The sequence below is a fragment of the Aotus nancymaae genome, unplaced genomic scaffold, assembly GCF_030222135.1.
Source record: "Aotus nancymaae isolate 86718 unplaced genomic scaffold, 86718_ANA_hifiasm-v0.15.2.pri h1tg000065l, whole genome shotgun sequence".
Taxonomy (NCBI): Eukaryota; Metazoa; Chordata; class Mammalia; order Primates; family Aotidae; genus Aotus; species Aotus nancymaae.
In genome coordinates this window covers 744,838-761,933 of record NW_026988480.1, presented here as the reverse complement: position 1 = coordinate 761,933, position 17,096 = coordinate 744,838, and the positions used below count along the sequence as shown (strand labels likewise).

Here is a 17,096-nt window from a genome sequence, read left to right as displayed (position 1 = left end):
CATCCAGAAAGGGTCCTTCACTGTTTCAGAGTTCATTTTCCCCACTTTTGAAGTACACACACAAACACCCATTCACGCAAACCAGACAGAGACTGTAAAGTGATTCCACTGACATTTATGCACTTATTTTTTCTCTTTGGGTTTCAAACTGTCCATCGGTGCCCATTAACTCTTAATTTAGATATAGTTTAAGCCTAATTAGAAACCAGAAGCTCTTGTATGTCCACAAAGGATTATGACAGCCCAGAGAAAAGATAGTGAAACAATTACGTAGCAAGATAAAGCCTTCTTAACAATACAATGGATGATTTTCTCACTGATCTTAGCCTTCTGAATTTTAGAATTGCCATTTCAAAGTCTAAAACAAAGCACAAGTCAGGAAATAAAGGACTGGCAACTGTACACAAACCTACTGGCTTTGCTATTTCTGTTTTAGCAAGTAAATCACCACATATACCCACAGCCCAACAGATAGATGGCTGTGTACCTGCACTGCCCGGTCAAGGTGACCACCACACGTCCTCCTAGAAGAGATCTACCACGCACCATACCACAAACCAACTTTTATAAAATCGGATGGCACATTGTAGTGAATTTTTTGAGGTGTGTATTGAAAAGCATCTCAAAAAGCATTCTCGAAGCTTCCAGAAATCAACCTGAGTTACCTGAGAAGAGACGCTTTTTGATGATTGCTCGCTTAATACTGGGACAGCCAGATGAAGATTCCCCCTACTTCCTCAGAGAGGCAACTCTGGAATTTCTTCGTCTTGCTGGAGACTCCTGCTGCATTCTGGGTCTTTAATGCATAAACACTGAGATGTCCTGAGGAAATTACTCCCTAGGGAGGAGACGGGTGGACGAGGAGTAAGCTTTGCTGGTGACTCATGCGCCATGTGGAAACTCCCTGCACAAGTGAGCCACGCAGGGTGAGTCTAAAGGGTTAATGCACTTTCAAAAGCCTCTAATTTGTTATTCCGGAAGAGTAATTTACTCACTAGAAGTATCTGGGTGGCTACTAACACATTTGTGTCCTTAAAAAGATCAGTTTTATGTTAAGATTAAAAGTATAAAGCAAGAGCTGGAAAGTCACTGAAAACTGACAGCCTGTTTCCCATTTTCAGGAGTATTTATTAAAATGTTCTGGTTGCAGAAGGAATAAGAAATGGCTTGAGATCATGACCCAGTGAATCATATTGTAAACATGTTAGCTCTGGCTGTGAAATCAACCAGCGATGAGATCAAGCGTCCCCAGAAGGTGTTGGGGAATTAGGGACATGGCTGTGTTTCCCAGAGAATAGGGAGCATTTTGCTTTCCCTTTTCACCAACATGCTCTTGACATGCATGGCAGAGCTGAAGGCAGGGTGAAGGGGACAGCGTAGTAAGTGACTGAGCGGCATTCTTTTTTTTTTTTTTTTTTTTTTTTTTTTTTGCCAAGTGAAGCTGAGTCATCCGACCTCTGTCATTTCAAAACTATTCTCTAACTATTCTCTACGGCTGCATTCTTTTCGTTCTTGCCTGCCTTTAGAACCCTGGAGAGGGCCTCCTGAAGCCTGGCCCTATTCTGTGTCCTGACAAAGATAAACTTTTCTAAAAAGCTGCATGCTGCTTCTTGCACAGTTTTTCCTCACAGTGACTACGTGATGACAGTACCATGCAGAGGAGGTGTCTGTCGAAGGGGCTCGTGGCATGTGACAGAGTCCCCCGCACGGGACGGCTGCACTCCTGTCTTGCCCCCTTTCCTCCCGAGTTTGGAAAAGACTCTGTCCCTGTCAGCAGAGGGTGTTCTGGCAGTTGACATTTCTGAAAATTACAGCCGACATTTTTAAAAAATCCAGTAAGTGAACAGTAAAAAATTAATACTGTGGTCATAATAGTGTGGCATTTGATAGCTAATGAGACATTGTCATCCCACCTGTTATTTTCAGGCTTTTACAGGTGTTTTTTAAATACAAAGAAATCTTTGGTGTGAAATGTTCCCCAGGAGTTGCTGCAAGCAGAGAAAACAGGGCAAGGGAGCTGGGGTTGAAGCCTCCAATTCCTCCTGGCCAGGGTGCAGCACACAAGTAAATAAAATATAAAGCCAAGATTTCTACAAGCACGTCAGTTTATAACTCACTGTAATGAATTCTCTTTTGCGCATCACAAAGGCATCTCTTCACTGTGGAGTTTGGTTTGCTTGGTTACAGAAAGGGCAGTTCAAAGCTTTGGTTCTTCGGTTGCTACTGGGACAGTCAGCCGGATTCCTCCCACCGCGCTGGTGCTGGGGTGAGGTTCACGCAGATTCTCTTTTGTCACCAGGGGTGCTGTGGATTCACAAGTAAGCGAGATGCTTCTCAGGTCAAGCCTCTGGCTGCTCCCTGAGGTCAGCTGCCTAGCATCTCCTCCTCTGGGATAGACAGGAACAAAGACTATGATGCATGCATTTCCCAAGCTTGAAAAATGATACAACCACATAAAACCCCGTGATTTCATATAGACATTCCAAAACGTAAAAATAAACCATGCATTCACAGAAACACGGAATTACAGAACTGGATGCTGAGCTGGTCACTTGGGAGGCAGGCGTCCTTGCCATCGGTTTATGCCTCAGCCCCACCACGCAGTGGTGGCCAGGTGATCTGGGCTGCTCCTGCATCCTCGGCTCCTCACCTGGCCAGTGGGACAGTGACATCTGTTTCGTAGCACTGGTGTCAGGATGAGGGAGGTAGGGTGCGGTTTCAGAAAACCATCCTGGCTGCACCTGCGTGAGCACAGCTGCGATTTCAGAAGCAAAGGTCAGAAGAAACAAGGGTTTCTTCTACATGAAAGCGCTGCCATCTCCTGAAATGCTTTCAAGACTGCCCAGGAGCACAGTGCGAAGGGAGAGCCCGAGCCCGCGGGGAAGTGATTCCAGAGTGTTCCGCATATTAGAGGAAGGCATCTGTTGGAAAATGGGCATTCAAGCAAATTTGCCTGCATAGACACACAGAATGACTGGGAAAGCCCTGACAGGTTACTTACTGGTAAATGAGGTGAGAAACTTAAAGTGAGAACCCCATTGCTGCCTGTTTTTCACTTTAAAAACATTTAAATCTTGAATTATGGTAAAATACACATAAGATTTACTATTGTAACCATATATAAGTATACAGTTCAGTAGTGTTAAGTATATTCACATTGCTAAGGAACCAATCTGCTACTTATATTTATTAATTTTTTTCTGAGGGAAATATTTTTAAATTTTAAAATATTTAATTGACAAAAATTATGCATATTCTAGGTATAAAATATGATTTTCTATATATGTACATTGTATACTCATTAACACAGTTAAAGAAATTAACACATTTCTTTGTGCATGTATGTGTATGTTTGTGTATGTGTGCACGTGTGTGCCTGTGTGTATATGTGTATGTGTGTATGTGTGTGTGTCTGTGTGCACAGGTATGCCTGTGTGTGTACGTGTGCGCATGTATGTATATGTGTGTCTCTATGCACAGGTGTGCCTGTTTATGTGTTTGTTCATAAGTGTACGTGTGTGTACATGTGTGCATGTGTGTGTAGCTGTGTGTGCACAGGTGTGTATATGTGTGCCTGTGTGCATGTGCACAGGTGTGTATGTGTGTATGTCCACATGTGTATGTGTGTATTTGTGTACACATGTGTATGTGTGTACGTGTGTGTGTGCACAGGTGCCTGTATGTGTGTTTGCACGTGTATGTGTGTATATGCATGTGCAGGGGCTATGTGTGTGCATAAGTGTGTATGTGTATGCCTGTGTGTATGTGTGTGTGTAGTGGGGACACTAAAAATTTCTCTTATCACCGAAGAACAGTTATTTTGTTTTCCGTCTTCTGTTTTGAAATATCAGAACAGTCATAATTTCCCATAGACAAAATCCTCAATCCTCTCCATCCTTCCATTTCCTATATTCATCATAAATTTCATGCTCGATGTTGAAATTGTTTTCTGAAAATAGAGAATACAAAGAGGAGATTTTAAAAGTCAATGGCAGCCTCACAGTTCTTTTTCATCTTACTTCCTGATACCTTGAGTTGACTTGGGTGTAGGGTTTTCCTTGACTGTGGTTATTTCTGTAGCAGCAGCTCCAGATTAGGCGATGGTTTTCTTCAGAGATAGCTTAGAATGAGCCCCAGAACAAGGTCAACGTGAAGATTGCTTGTGTCTGCGCTTCCAGGGCACAGTGATCCTCATCACTGGCTGGGGGCTCCGTGAGGATCTGCTCCTGGTTGTTTCTGTTCTGTATCTTCCCTGGGGCCTTTACTGAAGCGATTACCAACTGGCGCAATTCAATTGCTACTATCCCCATCATCCACAGATGGCTGAAATATTGAGAACACAGCAGTGACCAGGAGGCAATATTCTGTCCACATCCAAGAACACACTTGGATAAATCAGAGAGAGGGGGGGGGGGAGAGAGAGAGAGAGAGAGAGAGAGAGAGGAATGCATGGTTAGTGGGTTATCAAACTCCTATGACTTTTCACAGGAAAAGGCCTCGTCCACACCAACTTTAGGAATGTGTAGAAAGAAGGGTTGGGGTGCGGGTGGGCTGGTGGGCAGAGCAGTTGGGGGGCACAGGGAAAACGCATCTGGTCGTGTATTTGGAGTAGGAAGTCTTGCTTTACTATTGAATTGCAGGGACACTCTGGGAACAGTGTTCACTTCTTTTTGCAACCATTTCTTCAGACAAAAGTCATGAGACTCAAGTCTTCTTACAAAGCAGTTTGAGGCTTTGAGTACCAGATGGATTACAGAGACGAGTATGAAGCATTATTGTCGGATTTTTTAAGTGAAATTCACTAAATGCAAATAAACCTAGCAAAGACTCTCTGGTTAATTTTCTTCTAAAATTCAGATAATTAAGACAATTCATTCCCCCAAAACTGCTGTGCATAAAAAGAAAACTTTTATCAAGGTGGCTCTTGAGTGCCAAACAGTCTGTACTCAGCTGCAAAATGAGTCATTGATGACCCTCCAGCAACTCAGCAATGGATGCCTTTTAGCTCAGGTGGTGACTGCTGCACGTGGGATATCCGCTGAGCTAATAATAAACAGCCTCAGGCAGAAAGACAGTGGGCATCGGCCACAGCCTGTGGCACAAGGTCATGCTTAAAAAGACCCCTTGTTCCACTGCATCCCAACTCCCCACCATGGGGCGTCACAGCCCTTGGTGACACGCACATCAGACGTGGTTCTTGCTCAGTCCTGGGGGCCACAGAACCCAGCAGCTACTTTATCCCCAAAGACCAGACTCCAACTTGGCTTTTGTCCTCGTCTCCAGGGTTGGTGACCTCTGAGGTCATGACACTGTGATGGGCAAGGACCCACTCCTCTCCATCCTCCCAGCTTCAGGTCTCTGACAGTGGGAGCAGGCATTTAAATAGCAGACTGCCCACAGCAGGGCTGGTAGATGAGCGAATTCTTACAGGGTAAGATGACAGACATCTTACAGGTAGATGACAGAATTCTTACAGAGCACCCCCAAAGTTACCTAACTGCTGACTCCACCAGTCATAGAAATGTGAGAAATCATCATTCTGTCTCTCTCTCATACACACACACACACACACACACACACACACACACACACAACCTTGTTGCTTAATTTTCAGATAGCCTACTTTCAGAAAAGTTTTGAGGAATACAGCATGTATAAAACTGAGAGATTACCTGGAGTATCTTTAGATTTAGTAAAAAGTTGCATGATTTTTTGAACATCATACTTGAAAACTACATGAACACAGATATGCTTAGGAAAAGAAGCTTAGATTAATTTAAAAAGCAGAACAATGCTATATGCTGTATCCCACCTTTCTCTGAATGTTACATTTTCTCCCCTATCCCAGGCTGCATCTAAGAAAACTAAAAGGAAATATGCTATGTATCTTTTCCGAGCAGTGAAAGCTCTGGGTATCCCCCTGTTTTCAGTGCACAATGCTTCCTTTTCTTACTGGTTAGACAGGATAGGTTCTGAGACCCCTGGTATCATCAGCTTACATATTCTCTGTCAAATGTTCACAAAAATCACTACCTTTCACACCTCAGCAAAACCTCTACTGCCTAAAATATAGTGACGTCATTCATTTTTGGAGGAATTACCCCAACTACAATGGGCAAAGAACCAACGTGTTGGACTATTTATCTAATTTTTATTTATTTCTGGGATATAAATAAGTGAATACATACATACAAACATATGTATATAATAGCAGCAGCAGCCTGTGAAACATTGGCAGGACACTGGAGTTGGAAGGGGACTTTGCAGTCCTCCGGTTCCACGGTTTCCTATCACAGATTAGACGGCTGGGGCGTGTGCAGGTGATTATTTGCAAACGGTCCTGAGTCTTCCAGTTTATGTCTTCATTCACAGCCAGTGCTGATTGTAGAAGCAAATATGCAAACATGTGCAAGAAGAAATCATGCATCCTAGGGCTTGGATTTCCTCCTCTCTTGCTGTTTCTATCCATAAACAGAACCATTGCTGAGCTATTGAATTTGTCTCCTTCCTCCACACCAGTATTGAAAAAGGAAAGGAAGTGGAGAAAAGAAAAAGAAATTAATAAAGCCAACAGATCCTAGGAGAATCGTATTGAAGCCCAGCTTTGTAAAGTTTTGCTTTATTCCATGGCAACATGGGTATACACATCCAGCTGATGTTTCAGCAGCTCAGAGCAGGTAAGGCTTGTGCCAAACGCCGCTAGCAGGAGGAGCATGGAGACAGCCACAGAGCTAGGACGTTGGCCCTTTCTTGGCCCAGTGTCTCAGGACCTCCCTAAAGCCCAACCCTGACACTGAGCGCGCTTCCGCCACCGTTATATAAAATTGTATTTTCTCTATTCTCTTTTTATTATTCAGAATCTTCAAGAAATACATTAAGTTCTTTCAGAAATATTTTGTTTTGAAAAGAGGACTAAAACAGATGGCCTGAGTGTGTTAAACACAGCGACCAATCACCTGCCTCTCCACCTGCCCTGCCTTCACCGGCGGAATCGTGATCCATCGTGTTCTCTGTTCAATGTCAACGCCCCTTTCAGAGCGTGAGGCTCTTCCCTTCTGGGCGGTCTTACCAGGATGCATGTGTGTGCCTGCGTGTGCACACGCGCAGCTTCCCAGGACTCTAAAAAAGATACTTTTCTGCTTTAATACTGATAATATGTGAGAGATTTATGTTTCCAGAATTGCATGGTTCTCTGCAAATTGGACTTGAGAGAGAAAGGAAGGAACAAAATTTATTTTACAGAAATACTCAGTACATTTAGGGCACATACGAAGATGTTCCAGAACATGGTTTATCTCTTTAAAGACAATTAGCACAGTTTTCTGGGCAAGGCAAGGCAAAATATTCAGTAACTTAGCAACGCCAACAGAAGACGGCCAATATTGCAGCACATTTTTCTCTTGGATTGGATCAGAGAGTACTACAGAGAAAACGGAGTAGACAGAGCTGAGATGCTTCCGCACTCACTGTGGTCAGGGCAGCGTTCAACGTGTGCCACCATAGTACCAGAAACTCCCCGGCCAAGGCCTTGGAATCCAGCTCTCATTTTGTATGTGACCTGCAGGGAAGTAAGTTAAATGCATACGTTTCCTCAAGTTCAAATGCAAACTTAATTTTAAATGTATGTAACATGAGTTTAAGCGTCGTAGCTATTACTAGCAAGGCAAGATGGGACCGTCTTTTTCAAGGTACTCTGCACAAACTTTGGTGCACACGACCTACTCAAGGTGGATTTTAGAGCTTTATTTGCGGCATTATGTCACAGACAAAAACACGTTCATCAGAGGAATGTGGTGCCAATGCCAGCTGTCCCACTTACTGGCTGTGGGACTCGAGTAAGCTCCTAAAGCAGCTGCACCCGCCTTTCCTGCTGGGCACCGTGGAGCTATCGGCAGTGTTTTCCTCAGAGGGCTGCCGGCTGGATGAGGTTTGCTCGTAGATGTGAAGCGTTAAGCATCGCTTTCATGAGTGGTGATGCTGATGGTGTTTCATTCTTTAGGGAGGTGATTTTCCCTTGCAAAGGCACCAACTTTCATGTTGGCCCATTTTTCTATTAATTGTGTCAACTAATAGGACCAAGAGTGGTCGCCCCATCATTTTATTACTGCTGGTCGTACCACAAGCAGTTGCTTCGTTGTGTTTAGGTAAATATCGACAGATGCTTTTAACAGTCTGCTGTTTTGTCTGCTTCTGAGGTCCTTAAAGTAATCCCTAAAAAGATACAGTGCGGATGGAAACACGTCTGGAGTCAATGACCTCGTATTCTTCCCTGCGTGCCCGTCACTTTCTAAAATGCCATATACGAAGGACTTCCATGATTTCTTTTTAGGTATATGGTGACAGTTCAGTTCGCTTCACTGTCTGGAAAATTTCCTTATAATCAGGCTGAAATTTCTCATGTTAATGTCTCATGTCTCATTACTTTTAGATGAGGAATGCTCAGGCTTTGCTATATCTGATTGCACTTGGAGGCTGAGATTTTGGCTAACCACCTGACTGGTTTTGTCATTTCTCTTCCCTTGGAATGAAGCAATATCTAACTTCTCATTGTTTCTGCTATTTTGCCATTTAGTGATCTGTGATTTTGCTAAATACTGAAGGACTTCTCCCAATTCACATATGTGCCGAGTCAAGGAAAGGGCAGTTGGATATTACAGACAGCATAGTGCAGTGGTTAAGAGTGCGTGCTTACCAGCAACGCCGCCTTGCAAAGTCGTCAAGCCTCTCAGCCCATTTCCCCAATCTGCAAATTAGGTGTGAGTGTAGGACCTTCCTGGGAGAATTTTTTTGTGAGAAAAGAATGACTCTCAGAAAGACTTTCCCTTAGTCTGTGGCGGGGAGGCACACACTGGAAAGGCTTCTGCAGGTGCAGTGATCAATGCTGTTCTCAGTGTATACATCCCATAATAGACACATTACCAGAAACTCCCTGGTCAGGACTTTGATTGCAGCTCACATTTTGTATATGGCCCATAGGGAAATGAAGTGCTTATTTTTTATAAAGTTCAAGTGTGAACTTAATTTTGAATTTACTATCAAATCTCAGTTGTTATGGGCATTTATAGCTATTAATACTTCATCCCTTGTGCCCCATGCCAAGGAACAGAAATTAAAGTTCTTTCTGGAGTCCCCTGAATCCCATTCCTGTTCTTTTGCCACCCTGTTAATTACATAGAGACATTCACACCTCTTCGGATGTTATCAGCGTTAAGGAAAACAGAAAAGCCAGTGTGCTATTTGTTCTGTCCCTTAGTCAAGCGTGAAGCCTTATCAACATATATTTTTCTTCCAAGACTTTGCATACGCACAGGGATGTCTATCCTCTACAAGAAATACATTTTAGGCAAATTATAATTAAAATGCCGTTTACATCTCTTCACCTTTAGAATGTAAAGAGTGATCATTTCTTAGATTAAGTCTCAGCCACACCCTTCCCCTGGTCTGCAGAGGGCAAGGCCCGTGGGTACTGCAAACAGCCTGACGTGGTCAGGGGTGGTTCTCAGCGGCTCGTCCGCCACATCGGCCTCATGACGGCAAAGCCACGTTCTGTTACCCATGCTGCGCTCTGGCTCATGCTAAGGTACACGCTATTAACCTTGCAAGAAAACAAAGAGGCTGTCCCACCCTTCCTGCTCACTCTGAGTCACAGTGAAAATGTTTCAGGAACTCTCTTTCAACCATGAGTCCCGTCCAGGTCCAGGAGGAAATTCAGAAGGACCACATGTTCACTCTGAGGTCCCATTTTTATTTCCCTCCTGGTGGAACAGCATTAACACTCTGGCTATATTTAAATTCTGGCTTTCTCCGATTAGAACTGGAAGTTATAGTAATGCCATCAAAATAGAATGTGGGTTTACAGCTGACCCCCTGGCCTGGTTTGTGTACATAAAATAGAAACAGAAAGTGTAAGTAGTGACATCACATTCTCTCATTTAGTGTGAAAGGCCACCAAAGTCTTTCCAGAATTATTTAATTATTTTAAATATCATCCCGCCTGTTCCCCAAACACCTACTGTTTTCAACTGGGATTATGACATGATTAAAGAATTAATATTTGGGAGTGTGTACTTAAATCTTATAAACTACTATTGCAAGTACCGACTCATTAAAGTCAAAGGACATTTTAAATCAATTAGTAAGCAAATCAATTAGCTGGCAAAGTCAAGATTATTTTTTCTTCTGGTAGTTGAAGAATAATGCTGAACCTGTCATTCTTATTACCAAGCAAAGTGTTCTCTTTGGAAGGTCATTTCAACAAAACATTATTTTTCATCCAGAATTTGAACCTTGAGATTATATGGTATTTTCGAAACCTTTGGCAAAGGTTATTATTAAAACAATCACATTAATGGAAAATCAGTATAAGAGCAACTCAGAAGAACTCACAGTACCAGTAAAATCACTTTGTCATCTTCTTAAGATTTTTAAAGAACTTCTGGAAGTAACTGAATAGAAGGCCGAAGGGTGTGTAGGTAGCTCAGGCCGTCAGTGGGTGGCCAGGGCCAGGGCAGGGGCTGCAGCTGCAGTCTGCATTCTTCTAAAGGGCAGAGCAAATTAAAGTTGAACCAGGAGCTAAAAAAAAAAAAAAAAAAAGAATGTTTCAAATAATTCCACCAACCAGAGGATACAACCTGGAACAGTTTGGGCCTCACTGGTCTGTGAAGGCGTCCAGCTTCCTCTGCACCTGTGGCCACCTTTCATTCACTCCGAGCCCTTCTTTGTATGGAGGTCATTTTATCAACTGAGCTGTGACCATCACAACAGGATTTCCTGTTTTAGGGCTTTTATAATATCGATACCTTATATCTAATTCCAGAATATATTCACTGGAGATTGGACTTAGCAACCACCACCACAACAACAATGTGTTTTGGAACAAATTGACCAATCCGAATTTCCCCTCAGATTAGGTCACAGGAGCATTGCAGCTGAGGCACAGCGATGCTCCTCCAGAATCTTGGAGATGCATCCTCTTGAGCTGGGTTATAAAGGACCACCTGAAGCTCGAGTTCCTGTAATGGATTCACTCAGGCAGCGGAACCCACTGCCGTAGTGAGGACAGCGCCCGGAGCCCTCACAGGCCATCACAAGTGCACCACAGCTGCCTTCTCTGGCACGCTCGGAGCTACACAGTGTACTCTGGGATTGGAACTCTTTATTTTTTTTTTCAGTTGGTTTGTAAATAGGATTGCACAAAAATCCATGCACATCAACTCTCCAAATCAGAATTTGCTGAGCTAAAAAGAGCATTAAATTAGATGGGCTGGCTTTCAAGTGGTGGGGGTGCAGTAGTGGAATTCTGCACACAGTTCTTTACAAAGAGACAAGCAAGCACATCGCGTGGAAATTTCCATTCAACTGGAAATGCCCAAGCCTGTTTACCTCAATTAATTGTCCTTGTTCACTTGTCCAGCCTAGCAATTGTCCATTAGTAATTAGTTATAAATGAGACATTTGGTATTAAAGTATCTCTTTTGAGATACTGGTATGGTTTATTACAACACTCTGTAAGTAGTATTGTACCAGCTTGAGATGTATTAATACTAAATCCAAGCTGCACGAGGGCTTTATTAGTTTTTCAAGTGCTACACCTTGCTAAAATTCTGAATTAAAATATGAATCTCCGTACAAATGAATAAACCAACAGAAATAATGCACATCAAATATTCTTAAAACTCAAGAAAGCCTTGTAATTTCCTTCAACCTGATGGGAAATGCAGGCAAATACAACACTGATGTCCTTGAGTTTTATTATCAAGACTCAAGGGCACCATACAATTTAGTTTCATTGGTTGGGAAAAAATCCCGATAAGCACTGTTAAGCATATGAACTTTAATGATTACAATTTTTAGGGCACTGTGTGGCACAGACTGAGGAACACAACTAATGTCCAGAGAAAGACTCCTTTTTTCATTCCATCACCTGGTAGACCTATTTGTGCACACACACACCGACCAAAAGTAGCCAAGCAAACAAAACCCACGGACTCACACCCCTTCATCTAGGTGACTCTCCGTGCTCATTGCAATGAAACCTGCTTAGTGTGGATGGCTTCCACCCCCACTGAGGAGCACTGTAGTTTCTTTCCCTTTGAACTTCATTAGTTGAGCATATGGCTCATTAACTTGTGAAGAGTTCTTTGTATGTGAGAATATATATATATATATATATATATATATATATATATATACACATATATATGAATATATTTTCAATCAGAGCTCTGACCACCCCCTTATCTATTTTCATAATGCCTGACACTCTATCGTTAGCCGTTATCATGTGGGCTATCAATAAGTAAATAAAACAGTGACAGAGTGAGGGAAATTGACTAGCAGCCAAGGACCTAAGCCATCCTCTGCTTGAACATTCGAAAACTGAGTTCTCTACTGTCATAGGATATACAAAGGCAGAATGTAAGTCATACAAAAATCCATGGCAATCCCAATAGGTGAGTACAACTATTGAACACCATGTACTAATGGATGAGTTGGTAAATCATTCAATGTCTTGGTGCGGTCAATTACAGATTATTTAGGCCTCAAAGATTCCAAAGACGATATTTGGGTCAGATCTTCGTCCTTCGTAAACCTAGGAGAAAATATGGCAGTTTTATTGACTAATATTCTGTGCTAGGTGTGGTATTTTTAAGCCGAGGCATCAGTGTGCCTAGCACAGGGCCTCAAGCACACAGAAAAATTTCTTGATAATCATTAAATAAAATTTCAGCAAAAATATCATATTAAGGCTGTAAAATTATCTTCCAGTGTCGCTAACATAGTGAATAAATATTCAGCACAACATAAATCATAGTACGATTTCGTCACTGGATTTTCTGATCTTGGTCTTGTCATTTTACTTAGGAAGTAAAAATGTGTCCTCCATTTTTTTCTCTAGCACTGCAAAGTGTGTGCGTGTTGCATGCCCTTTTGCACACCCTGCCTCACACTTGCTGATCTAGTTCCTTCCAGCTTGATCATGATAAATGACAGAAATGTTTACTTCCAAGTGGAACTAAGCCAGGGTAACTCAGGGTAGGGCAGCTGCTCGCACCGAAAGACCAAGACTGCCGGAGAACTAGGAAAAAGGCGGTGGGAGAACTCCAGGCCCTCGTGGAAGAGTGGGGAGGGAGCGGGGGGTTCTAGGGGGCTGCAGAAACTCTTTGGTGCTCGAGAAAAAAAAATAGGTTAAATGCTCAATAAGCAAGAAACCCGGGAGAGATCGTTTCCGGATAGAGTCCTGTCTTTTCTTTTAAACTGAGGCAGTTCCAAAGAGCTGGACATTGAACCCTGAGCAGGAACTGGAGGCCGTCGGGGCGGCTTGTTAGGCGAGCGGAACTTTGCAGGGTGTAATGCTGCACAGGGAGACGCTATCTGCAGGCACCGGCGGCGCCTGGGTGTGGAGGGGGAGGCAGGGGCTGGCGCTGTCGGGGTAAAGTACGCCCAGGAACAGGTTAGAACAACGTTCGTGTGCATGTGTCCTTATAGTAGAACGATTTATAATCCTTTGGATATATACCCAGTAATGGGATTGCTGGGTCAAATGGAATTTCTATTTCTAGGTCCTTGAGGAATCGCCACACTGTCTTACACAATGGTTGAACTAATTTACACTTCCACCAACAGTGTAAAAGTGTTCCTATTTCTCCACATCCTCTCCAGCATCTGTTGTCTCCAGATTTTTTAATGATCGCCATTCTAACTGGCGTGAGATAGTATCTCAATGTAGTTTTGATTTGCATTTCTCTAAGGACCAGTGATGATGAGCAATTTTTCATATGTTTGCTGGCCTCATGTTCATTGCAGCACAGTTTACAATAAAAAAGACCTGGAACCAACCCAAATGCCCATCGACGATAGACTGGACAGGGAAAATGTGGCACATATACACCATGGAATACTATGCAGCCATCAAAAACGATGAGTTCGCGTCCTTTGTAGGGACATGGATGAACCTGGAAACCATCATTCTCAGCAAACTGACACAAGAACAGAAAATCAAACACCGCATGTTCTCACTCATAGGCATGTGTTGAACAATGAGAACACATGGACACAGGGAGGGGCGCATCACACACTGGGGTCTGTCGGGGGGGGAATAGGGGAGGGACAGCTGGGGGTGGGAAGTTGGGGAGAGATAGCATGGGGAGAAATGCCAGATATAGGTGATGTGGAGGAAGGCAGCAAATCACACTGCCATGTGTGTACCCATGCAACAATCTTGCATGTTCTTCATATGTACCCCAAAACCTAAAATGCAATTTTAAAAAAATAAAGAAAATATTTAAAAAAAAAGAAAAAGAAAAAGAAAGAAATGAAACACTAAAAAAAAAAAGAAAAAGAAAAAAGAATAACACTTGCGAGTCAGAGGCAGGGAGAAGCTCCTGCAGACCCTCGGGGTACTGTGCGGGCTTCTCCCGTCCACCGCCCGTGTTCCTGTCCTGGGGTATTTGGGTGTGTAGCGTGTGAGGAGGGGAGGAGGAGCAGGACGGCAGTGAGGGGATGAGGACGGCCCCGTCCGTGGGACAGGCGCTGGCCCCACACACACCCAGAGCCCCGCGTCCCGCCTCCACACTGTCTCGGGACCCCCCACAGCCCACAGCGGTGCCAGGAGACCCCTCGCACAGCTGCACCTTGAGGCTCCAACGCCATCCCCAGGGTACCACGCCACGCAGAGACGTTCTTTTTCACTTTGCGTTCGTCACTCCCAAAGCACGTGTGCCGGCTGCACCAACCCAGGGATGCCTCGGTGCAGAGGGTCTACACGCGTCCTCCTCCTTCCGTCTGAGCGGGTCCCTGAGGGGAACTGCTGCCCAGAGTGACCTGCGTCCTTCCGCATGCGCAGGAACATGTCCACGTGCACTTGTCAGTGTGGGGGCCACCTGTGCACCACCACTGATCATCTGCGGGGTCGAGCACTGCCCATGCAGGCCCCAGGCGCAGGGGCCGGTCGCTTTGGTGAGAGTGTGGACGTTGTGGTGACTCCACGGCCTGGGGCTGTGCTCAGGACAGAGAGGGGACATCCTGAGACAGTTCGGGCAGCCCACGGACCCTGTGCATGTCCTCGGTGCCTGCACCTTCTCCGTGGGGCAGCGTTCTGAGACAGAAGGTTCAGGGCCTCCACCCCCCACGCAGCCCTACGCCCCTGTCTTTGGCCGGGCACGCGTCTAGGGTGGAAACTCCAGTATCCCCGGCCCTCCAGACCTCTTTTCCCCACCTCAGGGAGCAGGCAGGTGCGTCTATTCCATTTGGCTTCAGAAGGGAAAAGAGAACCTAAGTTCAGGGCGTTCTCGTCCATTCGTGTCTCATGGGCCGCGCCCGCAGTAGGGTCAGCCTCCACGAGCTGCGGGAGCTCCGAGGCCCTGAGAGGCAAGCACAGGCTGAGGCTGGTGGGAAAGCCCGCCTAAGGCTGGGCGCGGTGGGGGTGGGCAATCTTCCCACCAGGGGGCTCGAGATGGAGAAGGAGAGGTCAGAAGAGGAGCGGCCAGGCACGGGGTGTGGGAAGCCTGCAGAGCTGGAGCAGGTGCTCCGCCCAGAGCCAGGGATGCACACTGGAGAAGGGGAGCGGGGCGGGGCGGCCGCAGCTGTTGCTGCTGCTAAAGATGCAGGAGCTGGGCCTGCTCTGTGCGCGCTGAAGGGGTGGTGAGAAGCACTTACCAAAAGAAATGGATGGTGTTAGGATTGCACATGGCCCTTTGTTTCTCCCAAATCTGCGTTTTTGAATTTTTTTCCTTCCAGGGCCACGATTGGAGTGGTGACTGAGACAGGCACTCACTTGCCCACATTTTCATTTTGATATTTTGTTCAGCATGGATTTTATGGCTTTCGTTTTGCTTTTGCAAAATGCTGCACTGTTTATCGTGATGACAGAGTCCTTTGCTGCCCGCTTAAGTTTTGTGCCCAAGAACTCGCCCCGCCCTAGGCCCGGCCCTGCTGGCTTCATAGCTCTCATCATTCCCATGGAACCTTAAGACCTGAGGACGGAAAGGAAGGAAACATGCCCAGTCGTCTGTGAAAATCCAGGGTCCCCCCACCCCAGGTGTCCCCAGCAGAGCTGAACACATGTAGGCGGTTGCCAGGAGGGGTATTTGTACGTTCTGAGCATTCCTTGTATTCTCGATATGACGCCTTTGTCAGATCTGTGGTTTGCAGATATGTACTCCCAGTCCATAGCTTACCTTGCCAACCTCTTACCAGGCTCTTTTGCTGAACAAAAGTTTTAAATTTGGAAGACTAATATATTTAAAAATTTTTCCTTTTATGGAACATACTTTTTGTGTCAGGTTTGAGAAGTCTGCACCAAAGTATGTCCTGTGGTTTTCTTTTAGGTCATCTTCCACAAGTTTCATAGTTTTGTGTTTAGATGTAAACCTGTGATCCGTTTTGAGTTAGTTTTTGCACAAGGTGTGCGGACAAGGCTCTTTTTTGGCCTGTGATGTTGAGTGGCTCTGGCACCGTTTGTCGAAAACATGATAGCCAATGTCAGGACTTATTAGTATAATAATCAGCAGCTTTTGTTTCTTTTTGTTTTTAGTAACTGCCAGTCACTGCTTGTGGTATACATACACAATGGAATACTATTCAGCCTTAAAAAAAAAAAAAAAAAAAGAAGGAAATCCTGTCATTTGCAAGCCTGGAGGGCATTCTAAAATAAGCCAGGCACCAGAAGACAAACACTGCATGATCTCACTCCTTTGTGGAATCTAAAAACTGTATTCTGAGAAGGAGAGAGTGGAATGGTGGTGACCAGGAGCTGGGGAGGTGTGAATTCGGGGAGATGTTGGTGAAAAGACACAGAATCTCAGTTACATGGGAGGCGCAAGTTAAAGACTATACTGACTCTTTATGTAAATTTAAAAATAAGATAAAATAAATGTCATTGACTGTGTCGTAGAGGTGAATGATGTCCTGTGACTCCTGACAAAGACCAGGTGGGGACAAGTGTGGGACAGCCTTCCCTGTAGAACTAGGACCCGGGGCGATCTAGTGACACTGGCCATTTATCAGGAGGTTTGGGTGCCGGTCAGGATGATAAAGCTTCCTTTTGGCCACTCCTCTACTCCGAAATGCCCTGCAGAAGGTGCACGTCCAAGGCT

At 44.6% G+C, this 17,096-nt stretch overlaps 1 protein-coding gene across 1 annotated transcript in view; it reads left to right on the top strand.

Moving 5' to 3' along the window:
• EGFR (epidermal growth factor receptor) overlaps positions 1-17,096 on the top strand; it is a 203,766-nt gene that overhangs the window by 45,713 nt on the left and 140,957 nt on the right. The gene's annotated exons all lie outside the window — the stretch shown is intronic.